Here is a 21,956-nt window from a genome sequence, read left to right as displayed (position 1 = left end):
CGCATCGATGATCGGGTGAAGTCCTTTGTCGCGCCGTCGATCGCTGGAACGCAGGTGAGCACGGGTGTTGATGAGCAGATGAGGGCTGGCGTAGGTGGATAGCTAATGTTTTTAGCATAGCTCTGTCTAGGTCCCGTAGCTCAGTTAGTTTCAATGGCGTCGTTAGCAACAGCATTGCTAGGCTTCGTCCGGCGTTACAGCATTAACCGTGTGGTTACAGGTCCAGTGTTTGGTTCGGTGTCTCCTGATAGTAGTATTGTTGATCTTCTGTCTATCCTTCCAGTCAGGGGCTTATTTCTTTTATTTCTATCTGCATTTAAGCATGATGCTATCACGTTTGCTCCGTAGCTAAAGTGCTTCACCGATGTATTGTCGTGGAGATAAAAGTCATTGTGAATGCCCCCAGACACATTTTTTTCTCTAAATTTGGCCCCCCGAGTCAAAATAATTGCCCAGGCCTGTATTATACACTCCACACTATATGATATTACATGTTGTATGCTTCCTTGTTGTCCTTCCTGTTTTATACTTAGTCCTAAATTCATTAAGCTACTATAGTATACTATACTACATGACGTATTGCGCACGTTTTTATTTGTGGTATAGCTTATGAGCTTCATACTTCATTGCGCAGTTTAGCAATCATTCCTTTAAACACATACATTCCGTGTTGAGTCAGATAGTTCTGTTGCACTAATGAGCTGAGTCAGCAGTCCTCCAGGAAAAGTCCCATTGGTCCCTATATGGCCAGTCCGCCCCTGCATATACATCGACAAGATCATAAAGTCCTGCAAGATGCCCCGTGGGATACCTTGGTGTTGACCATACATTTAAAATGTTTACATAAAGTTAATTAACCTGTAACCTTATTGCACTTTATGTAGGTGACCTAATACTTTTGTCCACATGAGTAAAATCACGTTGTCTCTCGCGGTTATGAAAGTTGAAACTGCAGTGCGAGATAATAACTATTTAATGAAACGTTTTGAAATGGGGAGTGGCGGAGGTCGCTCTCTTCAAGCCCAAACCGTTACGCCGCCACTGCGCTAATAGAAAAAGCATCAGCCTGAGAGGACGAGAGTGCTCTTAATTGTCAATTAGGGATATAACTCCTGGGTTGTATCGCTCGTTGCACATCTGACGACTTGTAGATGAGGCGACGACGATGCAGTGCATCCGGCAAGTATTCAGAGCGCTTCACTTTTTCTTTTTTTTTAACTTTTTTTTATATTATATCCTTATTCCAAAAATGCAATAATGGGAACAAAAGGTTTTTTTTCTGGAAAAAAAATGCAATCTATTCCACTCAGCGCACACGCTGGCTAAAATACAACCCAGCTTAGTGCTTATTTTTAAACATCCTCATTTAAATTAGTCGAGTACTTTCTGAGCGCACACACACACCAGATGTTGGACTCAATCCTAAACATCTGTTCGTTGCTGTATCCTCAAATTACCGTTGCCTTTTACCAAAACGTTACTGAAATTTGAATTTTTAAGGCTATCGTTGTATTTTGTTTCAGTTGTATGTTACAATATGAACCACTTTACTACAACAAATCTAATTTTGTCCATTCTTTACGAAAGAACAAAGCTTCCTTTTTTCCGGGTTTATACAATACATCAATTAACTGGTACCATCATCTCTTAGGTAAGACTAGATTCGATTCGTTGGGATTTCAAAATGAAATTCCCCCGTTGAAAGTAACATAAATATTTCAACATTCCTAATCGTCGTGTAAGTGTAAAAAGAAGTGAGCGGCTTTAATATTTAAATCAAACATGAACTGTCACACAAGTGTAAAAAGAAGTTAACCTCTGGTGATGATAATACTGTATTTTTATATTAATTGCATTTTAGTACTTTTTTTAAGAATTAAGGGGTTCCAATTTTGGGGTACCACATTACAATAAAGATATTCTATTATAATCTCCATTGACTATTGATTATTTATATGTTATATTCTTTTTTTTTTTTTTTCATCAGTTATTTCAATAGTGAGTTAATATGATGTTTTGACCTGCTAAATGTAATCAAATAAGAACATTGAATGTGATCACTGCTCAGAGGCCTTGTGGCCCTTTTCCAGCCCAGCAGTCAGCATCCTAATGACAGCAGACATTGTACAATAAGTGATGTTTTGACCTGCACTCTAACCACTGGCCTTGTGGTTAGAGTGTCTGCCCTGAGATCGGTAGGTCGTGAGTTCAAACCCCGGTTGAGTCATATCTGTCAGGCTTGTCCCTGACAGTCTGGCTATGTCTTAGTTTTCCTCTGCGTTTGTCTTTGTTTCCTGTCTTTAGTTCCTGTCAGCACTCTTATTTTGGTTCAGTTTCCTGTTTGTCTCTGAGTGCTGTCCCCTCAGCTGTGGCTGATTAGCACCTGGCCACACCTGGTGTCAATCAGCCAGCTGCTATTTATACCTGCCCTGCCCTCCAGTCACTGCTGGATTATTGTCATTTCAACTTGTCGATGTCAGTGAACTGGATGCGGTAGCGGTAAGCTATATTCTGTAGCTGTTTGTAGCTTGCTGTTTTTTTGTTCCTCATCTTCCAGTTCCTGTTTCCCTGGCATCCTGTTTCCTGTTCCTAGTTCCTTGTTTGTGTTTTGTCTCTATATTTTTGGACATTAAATCATGTTTTCTCGCACAATGCCTGCCGCCATCTCTGCATCTTGGGGTTCGTCACCAACACAATGTGACAATACCAAAGACTATAAACATTGGACCCATTACCTCCCTGTTTGGCACTCAGCATCAAGGGTTAGAATTGGGGTTTAAATCACCAAAATGATTAACGAGCGCGGCCACCGCTGCTGCTCACTGCTCCCCTCACCTCCCAGGTGGATGGGTCAAATGCAGAGGGTAATTTCACCACACCTAGTGTTTGTGATTATCATTGGTACTTTAACTTTAACTTTATTTACCAAATATTGAACCAACTCTGGCAGCACGGTGGAACAGTGCATGTGCCTCACAATACGAAGGTCCTGAGTAGTCCTGAGTTCAATCCCTCGGGATATTTCTGTGTGGAGTTTGCATGTTCTCCCTGTGACTGCGTGGGTTCCCTCCGGGTACTCCGGCTTCCTCCCACCTCCAAAGACATGCACCTGGGGATAGGTTGATTGGCAACACTAAATTGGCCCTAGTGTGTGAATGTGAGTGTGAATGTTGTCTGTCTATCTGTGTTGGCCCTGTGATGAGGTGGCGACTTGTCCAGGGTGTACCCCGCCTTCCGCCCGAATGCAGCTGAGATAGGCTCCAGCAACCCCCCGCGATCCCAAAAGGGACAAGCGGTAGAAAATGGATGGATGGATGAACCAACTCTTATTGTAAGATTCAAACATTTTCAACAGCAATTAGCGTTATTTTGTTCACCTATTTATAAACCATTTATAATATAAATGTGTCAGTCAAATACAAAAATGTATAAGTATTATTAAAGAAAATGTGCCAACAATACAACAACTAAGGATTTTTATATGATTTTTTCAAATGTTTTTTGCTGATAAAGCGCAATAATAATAAAGTAGTACGAAAAAATTGTAAATAATTAAATAAGAAGGGTACATAAATCTTATATTTATTCATATTAATATTATTATATATATTTTTTTAAATTAACATGTAAACATTTTTAGATTGATTTTGTTTTTTTATGTAGTAAAATCCATTAGGTTGGTGCCGCTGTCCAAGGTGCTGAAATCCATCTGCACGACTGTAGTGAAGTCATCATGCACGCTTATATTGTCTTCTTTGTGTTGTTGTTGTTGTTGTTGTTGTTGTTGTTGTGTCCTCTGGCCCTGCGGCTGCAAGCTAAGTTAGGCAGCGGGGGGTGGCATACAAGTGTGTGACACAGTGACAAGATGATTGGTGGCATCCTCGATGCTCCAATCAATGTGTGGAGCGCCCGCTGAGATCTTTCTTCCGACGCCTAAAAACATGCGGACAGATGTTTTGGACGGTTTTTACCCCGAGTTGTCACGGCTTCTGGGGCACACATACTGTGTAGACGCACTGGCCACTTTATTAGGTACACCCGCAACCAGGGACAATGCTTTTTGTTTTATGCCGTATGATTTTATAAAGCAAACTTTAAGAACGGGGGTCTGCAACCTGTGGCGCGAGAGCCGCATGCGCCCTAGTGGCTCCCTGGAGCTTTTTCAAAAATGTATGAAAATAGAAAAAGACGGGGGGGAAATGTATTTTTATTTTAATACGGTTTCTGTAGGAGGACAAACATGACACAAACCTTCCTAAGGGTTAGAAATCCCATTGTTTATATTAAACATGATTCTATGATGAGAGTATTTGTCGAGCGCCGTTTTGTCCTACTAATTTCAGCAATCCTTGAACTCGTCGTAGTTTGTTTACATGTACAACTTTCTCCGACGCTGCCACAGAAAGACGTGTTTTATGCCACTCCTTCTTTGTCTCATTTTGTCCACCAAACGTTTTATGTTGTGTGTGAATGCACAAAGGTGAACTTTGTTGATGTATTTGACTTGTGTGTAGAGCTAATCTAGCATATTTGGTCAGTGCATGACTGCAAGCTAATCAATGCTAGCATGCTATTTAGGCTATCTTCATGTACATATTGCATCATTATGCCTCACTTGTAGGTATATTTGAGCTCATTTAATTTCCTTTACTTAAGACCTCTGTGTGTTTAATTTATATTTGCATGTCTCATGACTCCTTATCTGTATGTAATATTGACTGCATTTCTGATAGTGGTTTGTGTGCTGTTTTAGACCACAGCAAAGATTGTTATAAATCCATTAGAAGAAGACAGCCTGCCATTTCCTTTAACTTGGACACACGCATCAATAACTTTGGCCATTCTAAGACAATCACTTAGAGGAGTTATCTCACCCCCTGAGAAGCCTGCGCTTTACTAATGTTTTTTAATGTTGTAAAAATGTGTAGAATAAATATTACATTTCAACATTTCTGTCAACGAAAATTTGTGTCAGCCTGCGACACATAGTCATTTTGATAGTAGGCTAATATAGCTAATAAAGACACTTATATCATGTGCTGACTTTATCATATCACTTATAGAAGGCTTTTAATTGTTTGCGGCTCCAGACAGATTTTTTTTTGTATTTTTGGTCCAATATGGCTCTTTCAACATTTTGGGTTGCCGACCCCTGCTTTAGAAGGTAATCAATTACTGAGGGGATCATGTTATGCTATCTTTGGATAGGCAGCTTTATGTATGGTCTTACAGGGTAATGCCACGTGCTACATACCTAATGAAGTGTCCTTTGGCATGATTTATGCTAAAATGTTTCTTGCTACATACTATCTGCTCTTCTACAAGCTAATATTGCAATATGTGTTGGTTGCTTCGTGCAATATTTCAAATGCCAAAATCAGCATGATCCATGCTTTGTGCTGCACGTTTTAAGCTCCATGCTGTTTACTATGTGTGTTATGTTCTATGCTACATGTTGCAGTCAACATATTTGATGTTCCGTGCCACATGCACGATGCTACATGTATTTTTTTATATGCTACATGCTACAGTCAACATGTTGGATGCTTTGTGCCACGTGTGTCAAACTACATGCAATATGCAACATTCTACATGCAACATGTTTTATGCTTTTTGCTACACCTTAAGCGTTATACCATATATCTATTTACTTACAAACCCCGTTTCCATATGAGTTGGGAAATTGTGTTAGATGTAAATATAAACGGAATACAATGATTTGCAAATCATTTTCAACCCATATTCAGTTGAATATGCTACAAAGACAACATATTTGATGTTCAAACTGATAAACATTTTTTTTTTTTGCAAATAATCATTAACTTTAGAATTTGATGCCAGCAACACGTGACAAAGAAGTTGGGAAAGGTGGCAATAAATACTGATAAAGTTGAGGAATGCTCATCAAACACTTATTTGGAACATCCCACAGGTGAACAGGCAAATTGGGAACAGGTGGGTGCCATGATTGGGTATAAAAGTAGATTCCATGAAATGTTCAGTCATTCACAAACAAGGATGGGGCGAGGGTCACCACTTTGTCAACAAATGCATGAGCAAATTGTTGAACAGTTTAAGAAAAACCTTTCTCAACCAGCTATTGCAAGGAATTTAGGGATTTCACCATCTACGGTCCGTAATATCATCAAAGGGTTCAGAAAAGCTGGAGAAATCACTGCACGTAAGCAGCTAAGCCCGTGACCTTCGATCCCTCAGGCTGTACTGCATCAACAAGCAACATCAGTGTGTAAAGGATATCACCACGTGGGCTCAGGAACACTTCAGAAACCCACTGTCAGTAACTACAATTGGTCGCTACATCTGTAAGTGCAAGTTAAAACTCTCCTATGCAAGGCGAAAACCGTTTATCAACAACACCCAGAAACGCCGTCAGCTTCGCTGGGCCTGAGCTCATCTAAGATGGACTGATACAAAGTGGAAAAGTGTCCTGTGGTCTGACGAGTCCACATTTCAAATTGTTTTTGGAAACTGTGAACGTCGTGTCCTCCGGACCAAAGAGGAAAAGAACCATCCGGATTTTTTATAGGCGCAAAGTTCAAAAGCCAGCATCTGTGATGGTATGGGGGTGTATTAGTGCCCAAGACATGGGTAACTTACACATCTGTGAAGGCACCATTAATGCTGAAAGGTACATACAGGCTTTGGAGCAACGTTACCATGGACACCCCTGCTTATTTCAGCAAGACAATGCCAAGCCACGTGTTACATCAACGTGGCTTCATAGTAAAGGAGTGCGGGTACTAGACTGGCCTGCCTGTAGTCCAGACCTGTCCCTCATTGAAAATGTGTGGCGCATTATGAAGCCTAAAATACCACAACGGAGACCCCCGGACTGTTGAACAACTTAAGCTGTACATCAAGCAAGAATGGGAAAGAATTCCACCTGAGAAGCTTAACAAATGTGTCTCCTCAGTTCCCAAACGTTTACTGAGTGTTGTTAAAAGGAAAGGCCAAGTAACACAGTAGTGAACATGCCCTTTCCCAGAGCAGAGTAACCGCGTAATACTCTTCCATATCAGTAGGTGGCAGCAGGTAGCTAATTGCGTTGTAAACGTCGTATTTAATGCTTAAACCAAAAATAAACAAAAAGCGCCCCTAAAAAAGGCATTGAAGCTTAGAGAAGGCTATGGAAAACGAAACTAAAACTGAACTGGCTACAAAGTAAACAAAAACAGAACGCTGGACGACAGCAAAGACTTACAGCGTGAGGAGCAGAGAAGGTACAAAGTACATCCGTACATGACATGACAATCAACAATGTCCCCATAAAGAAGGATATTGTCCGCACAACAGAAATAGTCTTGATGGCTAAAACAAAGCAGGTGCGGGGAATAGCGCTCAAAGGAAGACATGAAACTGCTACAAGAAAATACCAACAAAACAGGAAAAGCCACCAAAATAGGAGCGCAAGACACTACACACAGGAAAACACTAAAAAACTCCAAATAAGTCACGGCGTGATGTGACAGGTCGTGACACTTACTTTGAGACAAGAGCTATAGTGATGCATGCTTGGTTATGGTTTAGATTCATATCCAACAATTGCGTGAACGGCTTTTTATTGTCAATATCGGCTGCTGACTTTGGTTTTTTAATGATTTCTGCTGGTGGTGTGCCTCTGCATTTTTTCAATGAAAAAAATGTGCCTTGCCTCAAAAAAGGTTCAAAAACACTGCAATATATGACTTGTTATGCCATATGCTACATGCTACATTTAACATGTTGTATGCTTTGTACTACATGCCTTAAGCTTCATACCATATTGTTTATGCTATATGCTACATGCTATATATCAGTGGTCCCCAACCACCGGGCCGCGGCCCGATACCGGTCCGTGGATCGATTGGTACCAGCACAAGAATTATTTAAAAAAATAAATAAATAAATTATTTTTATTAAATCAACATAAAAAACACAAGATACACTTACAATTAGTGCACCAATCCAAAAAACCTCCCTCCCCCATTCACACTCATTCGCACAAAAGGGTTGTTTCTTTCTGTTATTAATATGTCTGGTTCCTACATTATATATCAATATAGATCAATACAGTCTGCAGGGATACAGTCCGTTAGCACACATGATTGTATTTTTTTATGACCAAAAATAAAAAATAAAAAAAATACCATACCCGGTCCGTGGGACAAATTTTCAAGCGTTTACCGGTCCGCAGTTACAAAAAGATTGGGGACCACTGCTATATATAACATGTTTATGCTTTATGCTATATGCTATTGGGTTCATCCAATTTGCAATATATTTAATGCCTTACATTACGTTCAACTTGTTTATGCTTTGCTGCATACAATATGCAGTGTTTAATGATACATTACATAAAACATTCAACATGCTTGAAGCTACATGCAATATTCTGTGTCTATTGATACATCGCATAAAACATTCAACATGCTTCAAGCTACATACAATATGTTATATGTATTTTAATATGCTACATTTAAACTGTGCTCCGTATAATATATGCTCCATATTTAAGTTATCTTCCTTGCTCTATTTTTTTCATGCCACATTCACTATGCTTTATACTTCCTATTACACGCAGCGTATGTTATGCATCATTGCTGCAAACTGCAGCCGTTTAAAAACCAAACCGCGGGTTTTAGGGGATTTTCTGAGGGTTTTACGTGAGACTGTTAATGATGTGATGAAGCGGCGCTGACAGCTTCATCATCTCCAGTGAGATGAAGTAGTCCTGACGTGGCGCGGTGCGAGCATGTTTGTGCCTCTGGAGGCAGCAGATGTGTGCCATTGGCAGGCGCTGTTTCAAGCTCTGTCAGGGAAGGACAGTGCAAGTTTTTAAAAAAAATACAATAAAATAATGAAAAGAAATTACTTCGCAAGCTGTTGTGGAAGCTGCAAGCAGAGGGGGAGAAGAATACCATCTCTGCCCTGGTGTTGACTCACACTTTTGAGATTTTCACGCACCTGGCGCTGACTGAAGGGCCATCTCATTACAATATTAATGGCCGCACTGAAGGATAATGTGTGATGGATCACCAGTCATACCGCCTCCAAATGGCATTGGCCAGACTTGGCCACATAAATAAAAAAAGTGATTTAGATGCAAAATCCATCTTAAGCCGATTACAAAGGCAGCGGCGCCGCAATCAATCGTCATTCCGGGCCAAGGCGGGCACATAGCAAGCTGCCAGCGGCCCAAAACCACACCGATCCGGCACAAGTAATGCCTAAAATATCCTCTTTTTGTTTTTGCACAGTACAAATACTTTTAATACTGCTTATTTCAACAAGACAATGCCAAGCCACGTGTTACAACCGCGTGGCTTCATAGTAAAAGAGTGCAGGTACTAGACTGGCCTGCCTGTAGTCCAGACCTGTCTGCCATTGAAAATGTGTGAAGCCTAAAATACAACAACGGAGACCCCAGACTGTTGAATAAATTATGCTGTAAATCAAGCAAGAATGGGAAAAAATTCCACGTGAAAAGCTTCAAAAATGAGTCTCCTCAGTTCCCAAACGTTTATTGAGAGTTGTTAAAAGGAAAGGCCATGTAACACAGTGGTAAAAATGCCCCTGTGCCAACTTTTTTGCAATGTGTTGCTGCCATTCAATTCTATTTAAATGATTATTTGCACACAAAAAAAAAATGTTTCTCAGTTCGAACATTAAATATCTTGTCTTTGCAGTCTATTCAATTGAATATAAGTTGAAAAGGATTTGCAAATCGTTGTATTCTGTTTTTATTTACGATTTACACAACGTGCCAACTTCACTGATTTTGGGTTTTGTAGAATACCAAATAATCATATTAAATGCCATTATTCTAGAACCCCTGGGAAAATGAAGGAATCAGCAGACATGTTCTTTCAGTGGTTAAATGTGTAGAAAAAATCAGATAATGACACAAAACTATAGTCATTTCAAATGGCTACTTTCTGGCATTAAGAAACTGTAAAGGAGTCAAGAAAATAAATTGTGGTAGTCAGTAAAAGTTAAAATTTTGGATCAAGCAGAGTGAAAAAAATATAGAGTCACTCAATTCTGAGGAAAAAAATATGAAATCATGGAAAACAAAAAACTACTTTACTTTGTTGCACCACCTCCGGATTTTATAACAGCTTGCAGTCTCAAAGGCATGGACTTAACAAGTGACAAACTCCACAAACTCGTCATCAATCGTATTCTAACGTTCTCTGATTGCTGTTGTCAGATCAGCTGTGCAGGTTGGAGTCTTGTCATCCACCAATTTCTTCAGTTTCCATCACACATTTTACATTGGATTGAAATCCGGACTATTTTCAGGCCATGACATTAACCTTATGTTTCTTTCTTCATGTAACGTTTTCACACTTATTCCTCTAAGGCGGGGGTCAGCAACCGCGGATCTCGAGCCGCATACAGCTCTTTAGTGGCTCCCTGGAGCATGTTTTTAAAAAGGATTGAAAATGGAAAAAGATGGGGGGGGGGGGAATGTTGTTTTAGTATGTTTTTTGTTTGAGGACAAACATGACACAAACCTTCCCAATTGTTAGAAAGCCCACTGTTTAATATGTTTGTTTGTGTATGCTTCACTGATGAGAGTATTTGGTGAACATCGTTTTGTCCTACTAATTTCGGCGGTTCTTGAACTCACCATAGTGTGGACTGTGACGCGACAGTTTGTTTACATGTAAAATCTTCCACTCCTTTTTTGTTTCATTTTGTCCACCAAACGTTTTATGCTGTGTGTGAATGCACAAAGGTGTGCTTTGTTGATGTTATTGACTTGTGGGAGTGCTAATCAGGCATATTTGGTCAGTGCATGACTGCAAGCTAATCAATGCTAACATGCTATTTAGGCTAGCTGTATGTACATATTGCATCATTATGCCTCATTTGTAGGTATATTTGAGCTCACTTAATATACTTTACTTTTATCCTCATTGTATATAATTTAGTTTTGCATGTCTCATGACACATTATCTGTATGTAACATTGACTTCCTTTCAGATAGTTTGTTTGTGTGCCATGTTGTTCCAGACCACAGCAAACGTTGCCATGTTGTTCCAGACCACAGCAAACATTACCTAGCTTGCCAAAGATTATAATAAATCCATTAGAAGAAGACAGCCTGCCGTTTTCTTTAACTTGGACACATACATCTATACCTTTGGCTATTAAAAGCCAGTATTTTCCAGGAGTTATCGCACCTTCTGAGTAGCCTCTGATTTACTAATGCTTTCTAATGTTGTAAAAATGTGTAGAATAAATACAAAATGTCAACATTTCTGTCAACGAAGATTTGCTTTGACAGATAGTCATTTTGATAGTAGGCTATTCTAGCTAATATAGACACTTACGTCATGTGTTGCCTTCATTATAAGACTTACAGTATATACGGCGTTTAGTTTTTTGCAGCTCCAGGCAGATTTGTTTTTTGTATTTTTGGTCCAATTTGGCTCTTCCAACGTTTTGTGTTGCCGACCCCTGCTCTAAGGCAAGATACATTATCATCTTAAAAATAATGTCATCATTACCAAACATCCTTTTCATTGATGACATTTTTAAAAAGTATCCAATATTTATTAAGGATGTAGTAACAGCCATTATTACCTGACATGCAGCCCATATCATCAATGACTGTGGAAAAGTGCATGTTTTCTTCAGGCAGTCGTCTTCATAAATCTCATTGGAATGGCACCAAACAAAAGTTCCGGCATCATCACCTTGCCCAATGCAGATTCATCATTCATTGCTGAATATGACTTTCATCCAGTCATCCATAGTCTGTTTAGATGTTAATGATGGCTTTCGTTTAGCTTGTCTGTATTTACTCCAGTTTCTTCTCATGATGTATGAGACTTATACAAGATATACTTTTTATGGGATTATCAGGCTGTTATGTCGAATGTCAGGTGATGTATAGAATATCACATAGTCATAAAGAATACCAGTGTCACGTGCGCGCATAGTTGCGACCCCAAAATGCGGAGACAGGAGACGACGAGCAGGTAAGAAAAGTATTCAATTCTTAAACCCAGGGAGATAGTGCAGCAGGGAAGTGCACAGAAAGCATAAAGAAGCTTGACCTCGTAAGCAAAGCAAGCAAGGCATAACAAATACAATGATCCAGCCCTGTCTGAAGGGCAGGTGTGCCCAGATTGCCAATTCTGAAGGGCAGGTGTGCCCAGATTGCCAATCAGAGACAGGTGAGGAAAACAGCACTCACGCCAGAGGAGTGGTGGAGCCAGACAGCAAAAAGTGACAGGAGGCGGAGCCAGAAGAGAGGCAGGAAGATGGATGACTGAAAAGTAGCAACGATCCAGTGGCTTCCTTCCCCTGGCCTGCGCCTTTAATATGGTTTCGATTAGTATGAAATAGTAGGCTTATTTCGGAAATAGCCGGCTGTTATCTAGAATATCATGGTAAAATATGGAATATCAAGAAGTCATTTGGAATACTATCTTTCTAGGCAATATTAGGATGTTATCTAGAACAGTGGTCCCCAACCTTTTTGTAGCTGGGGACCAGTCAACGCTTGAAAAATTATTTTTTGTCATCAAGAAATACAATCATGTGTGCTTACGGACTGTATCTCTGCAGTCCGTATTGATCTATATTGACATACACATACACAATATGTGTATATTGTGTTTTTATGTTGATTTAATAAAAAAATAAAAATAAAAAAATAAAAGTTTTTTTGTTTGTTTTTTTATTTCTTGCGCGGCCCGGTACCAATCGGCCCGCGGACCTGTACCGGGCCACGGCCCGGTGGTTGGGGACCACTGATCAAGAATACCAGGTATATATGTAATCTCAAGAAGTTGCATAATTTCAGGCTTTTACATGGAATGATAGGTTAAAAAATAGAATATCAAGTATTAATAAGGAATACAAGGCTTCTTTTGGGACTATCAGGCTGTTATGTGGAAAATCAGGATGATGGGCCATATGAAGAAGTCATATGAAATACCAGGCTTTTATCATGAATATTATTAATAATGTGTATAATATAATGGTAATATATATATATATATATATATATATATATATATATATATATATATATATATATATATATATATATATATATATATATATATATATATATATATATATTGAGAATATTAAAGGTCCCATATGTAGTAATGTGGCCAGAAATGTTACTTCAATCACAGTCTAAATTCTGTAGTCCCCTGCCACTCTCCGTGACCGAGGTTGCCAGATACGCAGCCGAATCCGAATCCTACTCCAAGGAACTTCAAATGGCAATCGACGAGTCTTACGCTGTAGGTTTCTGTTGTTTATGCTTCTTGCAAGATGATTTACTAAGTAATTATGCCACATTTTACTGATGTCGATTAGCCAAATGTATTTGTGAAGTTACACAGCAATATTTTCGGCGAGAGTCGGGACAGATTGTTGGCATTACCCTGCTGAAATGTTTAGTTTGACCGCACGGACCACCATCGAAATAATGATCTATAATAATATATAATATATTATATATCGCATAGGCCTACTTTGATGGCAAGCCAAGGCCAACAGTAAAATTACCGCCACATATATGTTGCATCCAACCTGACGCACTGAATTCTCTTCCATTTACTCATATTACCATCTTTCAGTGCAGAGTGCAATTCTATGAGCAAACCCACGTTACACAAAAACCACGTTACTCATAAATCATATAGCCTACTACCATGTCAATACACAAAGTAGAAAATCATTACATGTAATCAGGGGCGCCGCTAGGGATTTTGGGCCCCATGAAAAGAATCTTTACAGGGCCCCCAATACAGCGGCAACATTATAATTTCATCATCATTAGGGGCCTCTCTGGGCCCCCCTCCATCATGGGCCCCTAGAATCCGTCTCCTTTACCCCACCTTTTCGGCGCCCTTGCATGTAATGCATTATATTGGGCCAAGCAAATACCACCCCAGAAACCGCAATTAGCCGTGCTAATGTTGGAACCCATTTCCTCAGCATATTGAGAACGAAATAGGCACTGACACTACACATATCCGCATTGGTTTTATTTGTTGAAAATATATTGTGCCCTGTCAATTGGATGACACATTGACATACAGGCTAACGGACATATAATTCCCCCGTTATCCTATATGTCGATGTGTCATTGACCGGCCAAGCATTCATTGCACGAACATACTAGCTTTGTTAGACAAGATCATTGACTGTATTGGACAATATAGTTTACATACGAAATGTCCATTTCCATTTATTACAAGTAATAAGAAAACGCCTGACTTATCTATCAAGGAGAAAATTAGCAAGTTTGGCGTCAGATTAAAAAATCTTCTCCGCCTTCAATCGTCTCCATCTTTCAAAGGCATCCCCGATACAAATCCTTGTTTTGTTCCTGGCTTCGTCGTGGATAAGTTGAGGATTGTAATGACGCCTTTTAGATTTACTAAGGTCTGACATGTTTAGTAACTTTACCAGTGGCAGTAGCTTGACGAAGAGGGCGGTGCGTAACTGGCAACTTGGATGTGACACACTCAGACTTTTTAATTGGTCAAACAGTGGAGTGCGGAGCATGAAAATGAAAACAATAACAAGATTTCGGGGCTGTAAATCTAATTTTGAAATGAGCATATCCCAGCTGATCTGTTATCAGTTATAGAGGTATTAGAAAAGAACATGATATATTAATGCCTTTTGACATATCAGGGCCATTTAATGATGACTTGACATGAAATTGTTACATATGGCATCTTTAAATAGTCATATGAAATATCAAGCAGTTACCTAGAATATCCGGCCAATGTATGGAATATCAAAATGTTGTATGGAATATTAGGCTTCTATAAGGAAGACCCTATCAGTATATGGAATACCAGGGTGATATATGGAATATCAAGAAGTCATATAAAATACATATGGAATACCAGGCTTTTATAGGGAATATCAGGATGTTGTCTGGCATACGACGGTGATATATGGAATATAAGTAAATCATATGGAATAGATGGGTCTTCTATGTGAAATATCAAGCTGTTATGTGTAATATCAGGGTGATGTATACAATATCAAGACGTCATAAGAAATACCAGCCTTATTTAGGGATTATCAGGCTCTTATGTGGAATATCTGGTTGATGTGCAGTGCATCCGGAAAGTAATCACAGCGCTTCACTTTTTCTGCATTTTGTTTTGTTGCAGCCTTATTCAAAAACTGAAAAAAATCAATTATTGTCCTCAAAATTCTAAAGACAATACCCCATAATGACAATGTGAAAATTATTATTTAAAAAAAATGCAAATGTATTAAAAATAAAAAATAAATCACAAGAACAGAAGTATTCACAGCCTTTGCTTTATCCAGGATGTCTCTGTACATTGCTGCATTCATCTTAGTCTAGTCAGGGAGGTGACCAAGAACGCAATGGTCACTCTCAGAGTTACAGCATTCCTCTGTGGAGAAAGGAGAACCTTCCAAAAGGACAACCTTCTCTGCAGTAAACCACCAATCAGGGCCTGTATAGTATAGTGGCCATACGGAAGCTATTTCTTAGAAAAAAAAAAGTTTGCCAAAATGCACCTGAAAGACTTTTAGACCATGAGAAACCAAATTCTCTGGTCTGATGAGAAAAGATTGAACTCTTTGGCATGAATGCCAGGCGTCATGTTTGGAGGAAACAGGCACCAGGCCTATACCATCCCTACAGTGAAGCGTGGTGGTGGCAGCATCATGCTGCGGGGATGGTTTTCAGCGGCAGGAACTGGGGCACTAGTCAGAATAGAGGGACATTTAAATGCAGAAATTTACAGAGACATCCTGGATGAAAACCAAGGCTTCCCATCCAACCTAAAGGAGCTTGAGAGGTGCTGCAAAGAGGAATGAGCGAAACTGCCCAAAGATAGGTGTGCCAAGCTCAAAAAGACTTGAGGCTGTAATTGCTACCAAAGGTGCATCAACAAAGTATTGAGCAAAGGCTGTGAATACTTAAGTACATGTGATTTTTTATTTTTAATACATTTGTAAAGGTTTTCAGAAACAACTTCTTCACATTGTCATTATGGGGTATTGTCTGTAGAATGTTGAGAACAAAAGCGAATGTAATCCATTTTGGAACAAGGCTGTAACATAACAAAATGTGGGAAAAGTGAAGCGCAGTGAATACTTTCCGGATGCACTGTACAGTACATACTATATTTGGAAGTCCTATAAAATATTAGGCTTATATAAGGAATACCAGGCTGTTATCTGGAATGCCAGGTTGATGTACGAAATACCAAGAAATAATATGGAATACAGGGGACTTTCATGTGAAACATTCGGCTGTTATATGGAATATCAGGGTCATAAAGTATACCAGACGTCTGTGGGGATTATCAGGCTGTTATCGGACATACAGTATCAAGGTGATATATGCTATTATTAAGAAGCCATATGAAATACCAGACTTTTTGTCGGGAATGTCACGCTGGTATCTGTTATATCAAGGTAATTTATGGACTATTAAGAAATCATACGGAATACATATGGAATATCAAGTTTGATAGGGGAATATCAGGCAGTTATCTGAATGCCAGAGTGATATATGGAATATCAAAAAGTCATATAGAATAAGTGGATCATCTATATCAAGTATCAGGCTGTTATATTGAATCACAGGGGGTGAAATAGAATTGAGAGGCGATATATGGAATATCAGGATGGAATGTCAGGTCGACATGGTGATGTATTGTTTGAAATATAAAGGTGCTCTGTGTGATATTGCAGACGTATATGGAATGTCTCTGTGGAATAGAAGACATCTATGGAGAAAATCAAGGATTTGTACAATATGGAATATTAATTAGTCCTATACACAACAGGGGTTTGAAAAGATACACTATATTGCTAAAAATATTTGGCCACCCATCCAAATGATGAGAATCAGGTGTCCTAACCACTTGGCCACAGGTGTATAAAATCAAGCACTTAGGCATGGAGACTGTTTCTACAAATATTTGTGAAAGAATGGGCCACTCTCAGGAGCTCAGTGATTTCCAGCGTGGAACTGTCATAGGATGCCACCTGTGCAACAAATCCTGTCGTGAAATTTCCTCGCTCCTAAATATCAACTGTCGGCTTTATTATGAGAAAATGGAATAGTTTGGGAACAACAGCAACTCAGCCACCCAAGTGGTAGGTCACGTAAACTGACAGAGAGGGGTCAGCGGATGCTGAAGCGCATAGTGCAAAGACTTTCTGCACAGTCAGTTGCTACAGAGCTCCAAACTTCATGTGACCTTCCAATTAGCCCACGTACAATATGCAGAGAGCTTCATGGAATGAGTTTCCATGGCCGAACAGCTGCATCTAAGCCATACATCACCAAGTCCAATGCAAAGCATCGGATGCAGTGGTGTAAAGCACGTCGCCACTGGACTCTAGAGCAGTGGAGATGCGTTTTCTGGAGTGATGAATCACGCTTTTCCATCTGGCAATCTGATGTACGAGTCTGGGTTTGGAGGTTGCCAGGAGAATGGTACAGTTCGGACTGCATTGTGCCGAGTGTCAAATTTGGGGGAGGAGGAATTATGATGTGGTGTTGTTTTTCAGGAGTTGGGCTTGGCCCCTTAGTTCCAGTGAAAGGAACTTTGAATGCTCCAGGATACCAAAACATTTTGGACAATTCCATGCTCCCAACCTTGTGGGAACAGTTTGGAGCGGGCCCCTTCCTCTTCCATCATGACTGGGCACCAGTGCACAAAGCAAGGTCCATAAAGACATGGATGACAGAGTCTGGTGTGGATGAACTTGACTGGCCTGCACAGAGTCCTGACCTGAACCCGATAGAACACCTTTGGGATGAATTAGAACGGAGACTGAGAGCCAGGCCCTCTCGACCAACATCAGTGTGAGACCTCACCAATGCGCTTTTGGAAGAATGGTGGAACATTCCTATAAACACACTTCGCAACCTTGTGGACAGCCTTCCCAGAAGAGTTGAAGCTGTAATAGCTGCATAAGGTGGACCAGCATCATATTGAACCCTATGGGTTAGGAATGGGATGGCACTTCAAGTTCATATGTGAGTCAAGGTAGGTGGCCAAATACTTTTGGCAATATAGTGTATATAATGGTGTTGTATGCAATGGCGAGTTGATCCATGGAATATCAAGTAGTCATGTGGTTCGTACATGGAATATCAATTAGTGATGTATGTTTCTTTGATGCAATTTCGGCGATTTAATGTTTCTTCTGGTAGTGTTCCGTGATCCTATAAGTCCCTCATGTGGTCCAGTGAGCAGCCAACGCGGTGTCCTAATCGAATCAATGCCATCCCTCAAAAAGACGCTCCTCTCGTCCCCAAAGTGGGTCAAGTGTGAGGTCTGCAAAGGCCAAGCGGCTGCTTTTAGAACGGGAATACCTCTGGATGCTCACCTGAAGCGAGACCAGGATGGCGGCCATCATGCCCGTGGTGATCTGTACTGGACAGCGAGGTCCAAGTTCCCTTGACCCCCGAAGCTATGAGTCAGTGTGGCGGTGATTCACCGGCCTGCAGCTGGGCGGCGTAATTGGCCATGCAGGATCAGAACGTAGGCGAGAGAGCGGGCCTAAGGCGAGGTTACGGGCTGCATTTTTTTTTTTTATCAAATGTTCTTTTATTTATCGCGTCCATCTTTACTGAGGGCGGTGAGTCCGTCACACTGATTTCTAATCTGCGCTTTAAGCAGGGGGGGTCAGCCAGGTTACGGCGCCCAGCCCCCGTGAGCGGCAATTATCGCCGCATGTGTAATGACCAGCCAAAAAGCATTACGTTACTCGCTCGAATTCATCACGCGCACATTGCCGTCATGGCGCCTCGAGGGGAATACGAGCACTCTTATGTCTCCATCGGTGCCATGACTGGATCAATTATTATGAAGTGGTAAAAGGCCACATTCGCCATCCTCGGGGTCTCTGATATGACGCCCTGTCCTATTAGCTGGTGCTCCGTGTAAAGGTCGCGTTGCGGCGCTGTCACACCGAGGCCGAACACCTGCAGATTTTTATTGGGATTTTTTTGTCAGCTTTCCCACATTATACTCCTCCAACATGCTAAGTCAGCACAAAGATGACATTTATGGGAACCGGAAGTGTCTGTAAAAGGCTACAATAAATGATATACAGTATAATACCAAATCATGTCTATAGGGAATGTAAGACTTCTATGTGAAGTACAAAACCCAAAACCAGTGAAGTTGGCACGTTGTGTAATTTGTAAATAAAAAGAGAATACAATGATTTGCAAATCCTTTTCAACTTATATTCAATTGAAAAGACTGCAAAGGCAAGATATTTAATGTTCGAACTGAGAAACTAGGTTTTTTTTGCAAATAATCAAAAACTTAGAATTTAATGGCAGCAACACATTGCAAAAAAGTTGGCACAGGGGCATTTTTACCACTGTGTTACATGGCCTTTCCTTTTAACAACACTCAGTAAAGGTTTGGGAACTGAGGAGACACATTTTTTAAGCTTCTCAGGTGGAATTATTTCCCATTCTTGCTTGATGTACAGCTTAAGTTGTTCAACAGTCTCCTTTGTGGTATTGTACGCTTCATATTGCGCCTCACATTTCCAATGGGAGACAGGTTTGGACTACAGGCAGGCCAGTCTAGTACCCGCACTTTTTTACCATGAAGCCACGCTGTTATAACACGTGGCTTGGCATTGTCTTGCTGAAATAAGCAGCGGCGTCCATGGCAACGTTGCTTGGATGCCAACATATGTTGCTCCAAAACCTGTATGTACCTTTCAGCATTAATGGTGCCTTCACAGATGTGTAAGTTACCCATGTCTTGAGCACTAATACACCCCCATACCATCACAGATGCTGGCTTTTGATATTTGCGCCTATAACAATCCGGATGGTTCTTTTCCTCTCTGTTCTGCAGGACACAACGTCCACGGTTTCCAAAAACTGTTTGAAATGTGGACTCGTCAGACCACAGAACACTTTTCCACTTTGCATCAGTCCATCTTAGATGAGCTCGGGCCCAGCGAAGCCGGAGGCAATTCTGGGTGTTGTTGATAAATGGCTTTCACTTTTCATAGTAGAGTTTTAACTTGCACCTACAGATGTAGCGACGAAATGTAGTTACTGACAGTGGTTTTCTGAAGTAATCCTGAGCCCATGTGGTGATATCCTTTACACATTGATGTCGCTTTTTGATGCAGTACCGCCTGGGGGATCCAAGGTCATGGGCATTCAATGTTACGTGCAGTGATTTCTCCAGATTCTCTGAACCTTTTGATGATATTACAGACATTAGATGGTGAAATCCCTAAATTCCTTGCAATAGCTCGTTGAGAAATGTTGTTCTTAAACTGTTCGACAATTTGCTCACGCATTTGTTCACAAAGTGGTGACCCTCGCCACATTCTTGTTTGGAAGCTGCTTTTATACCCAATCAAGGCACTCACCCGTTCCCAATTAGCCTGTTCACCTGTGGGATTTTCCAAATAAGTGTTTGATGAGCATTCCTCAACTTTCTCAGTCTTTTTTGCCACTTGTGTCAGCTTTTTTGAAACATGTTGCAGGCATCAAATTCCAAATGAGCTAATATTTGCAAAAATTAAAGTTTTCCAGTTCGAACGTTAAGTGTCTTGTCTTTGCATTAAGTTCAATTGAATATAGGTTGAAAATGATTTGCAAATCATTGTATTCTGGTTTTTTTTTACGATTTACACAATGTGCCAACTTCACTGGTTTTGGGGTTTATAGATGAAGGTGTTAAAAAGTACACTGTATGTGTGTATTAAGTATAGCCAACTAGAATAGGATATCAGGATAGTCATATTAGGGGTGGGTACCTTTCACATTTGAATCGATCAAGGACCAATTCACTGTATCTGGGAACCAATACTGGTACCAATTTTGATACTTTTTTGTGTGTTCAAATATGTTGATAAATGTAAACTGTTTAAAAATATACAGTATGACATTTGTAGTATTTAAAGGAGCTGTTTGCAACCTTTACACCGATGCCTAGACAGCACCAGCTTTCCAATGTGTTTTACACTGTATATGTCGCCCTCTTAGGGCTTCTTGTACGACTTCTTGTACGTAATGACGTAATTACGTACGTACGTAACACATGCACGTGCATTAGCTTTAGGTGATGTTAGCTAATGATAGCAATTTGGATAGCTATCGTTAGCTGTCATTGAATGTATATTCTATCATAACAACATGACTGCGAATAGTTGCTTCTCTTGGACTGTTTTTGTATGTGTGCACGCGCTCCCTTCACATACGTGTTGACGAGACCGCCGTAAACACCAATCATTTTAATCGGGCCGGTAAAACTTTTTTTTTCACATAAACTTCGTAATTGTGAAAAATACAGACTATTGTCAAACCGATATGTTATGTTAAACCACTAATGGTAACATTAGCTAGTCTGTGGTGTTCTTGTCATATTTTTTGCTTTGAAAAATGTAGCTGTGAGGAAGTTGCAAACAGCACCTTTTACCATGTTTTCTTACCCTTGTGTGTCTCATTTGCAAGTACTGCACTGCGCTATATAGTAGACTTTGCATAGAGTTGCAATTCCAAGACGCGTACAGGCTACCATTAAGTCGAATGTGCCAGTCTTTTCTTTTGTTGGGCGATTATCAGAGGTGGGTAGAGTAGCCAGAAATTATACTCAAGTAAGAGTACTGTTACTTTAGAGATTTATTATTCAAGTAAAAGTAAGGAGTAGTCACCCAAATATTTACTTGAGTTAAAGTAAAAAGTATGTTGTGAAAAAATAGCAATGAGCAAATTCAAAGCCAGAAATATCTCTTAAGCAACTAAAACAATAATATATATTAAATAATAATACATTAAAATAAAACAATTAAGGCAAATTGAGCCACAATAACTTAACAGCACCATAGGCTCAGTAGGCATTCATTGATTGATTGATTGATTGAAACTTGTATTAGTAGATTGCACAGTACAGTACATATTCCGTACAATTGACCAC

General features: G+C 40.0%; 1 protein-coding gene across 3 annotated transcripts in view; it reads left to right on the top strand.

Annotated features, from left to right (window-relative positions):
- The window catches only part of LOC133629912 (RNA-binding Raly-like protein), a 201,622-nt gene that overhangs the window by 87,533 nt on the left and 92,133 nt on the right, over positions 1 to 21,956 (top strand). The gene's annotated exons all lie outside the window — the stretch shown is intronic.

Source organism: Entelurus aequoreus, linkage group LG15 (genome assembly GCF_033978785.1).
Source record: "Entelurus aequoreus isolate RoL-2023_Sb linkage group LG15, RoL_Eaeq_v1.1, whole genome shotgun sequence".
Classification (NCBI taxonomy): Eukaryota; Metazoa; Chordata; class Actinopteri; order Syngnathiformes; family Syngnathidae; genus Entelurus; species Entelurus aequoreus.
Note: the sequence above shows the minus strand (reverse complement) of the source record. Positions and strands in the feature narration are given on the sequence as shown.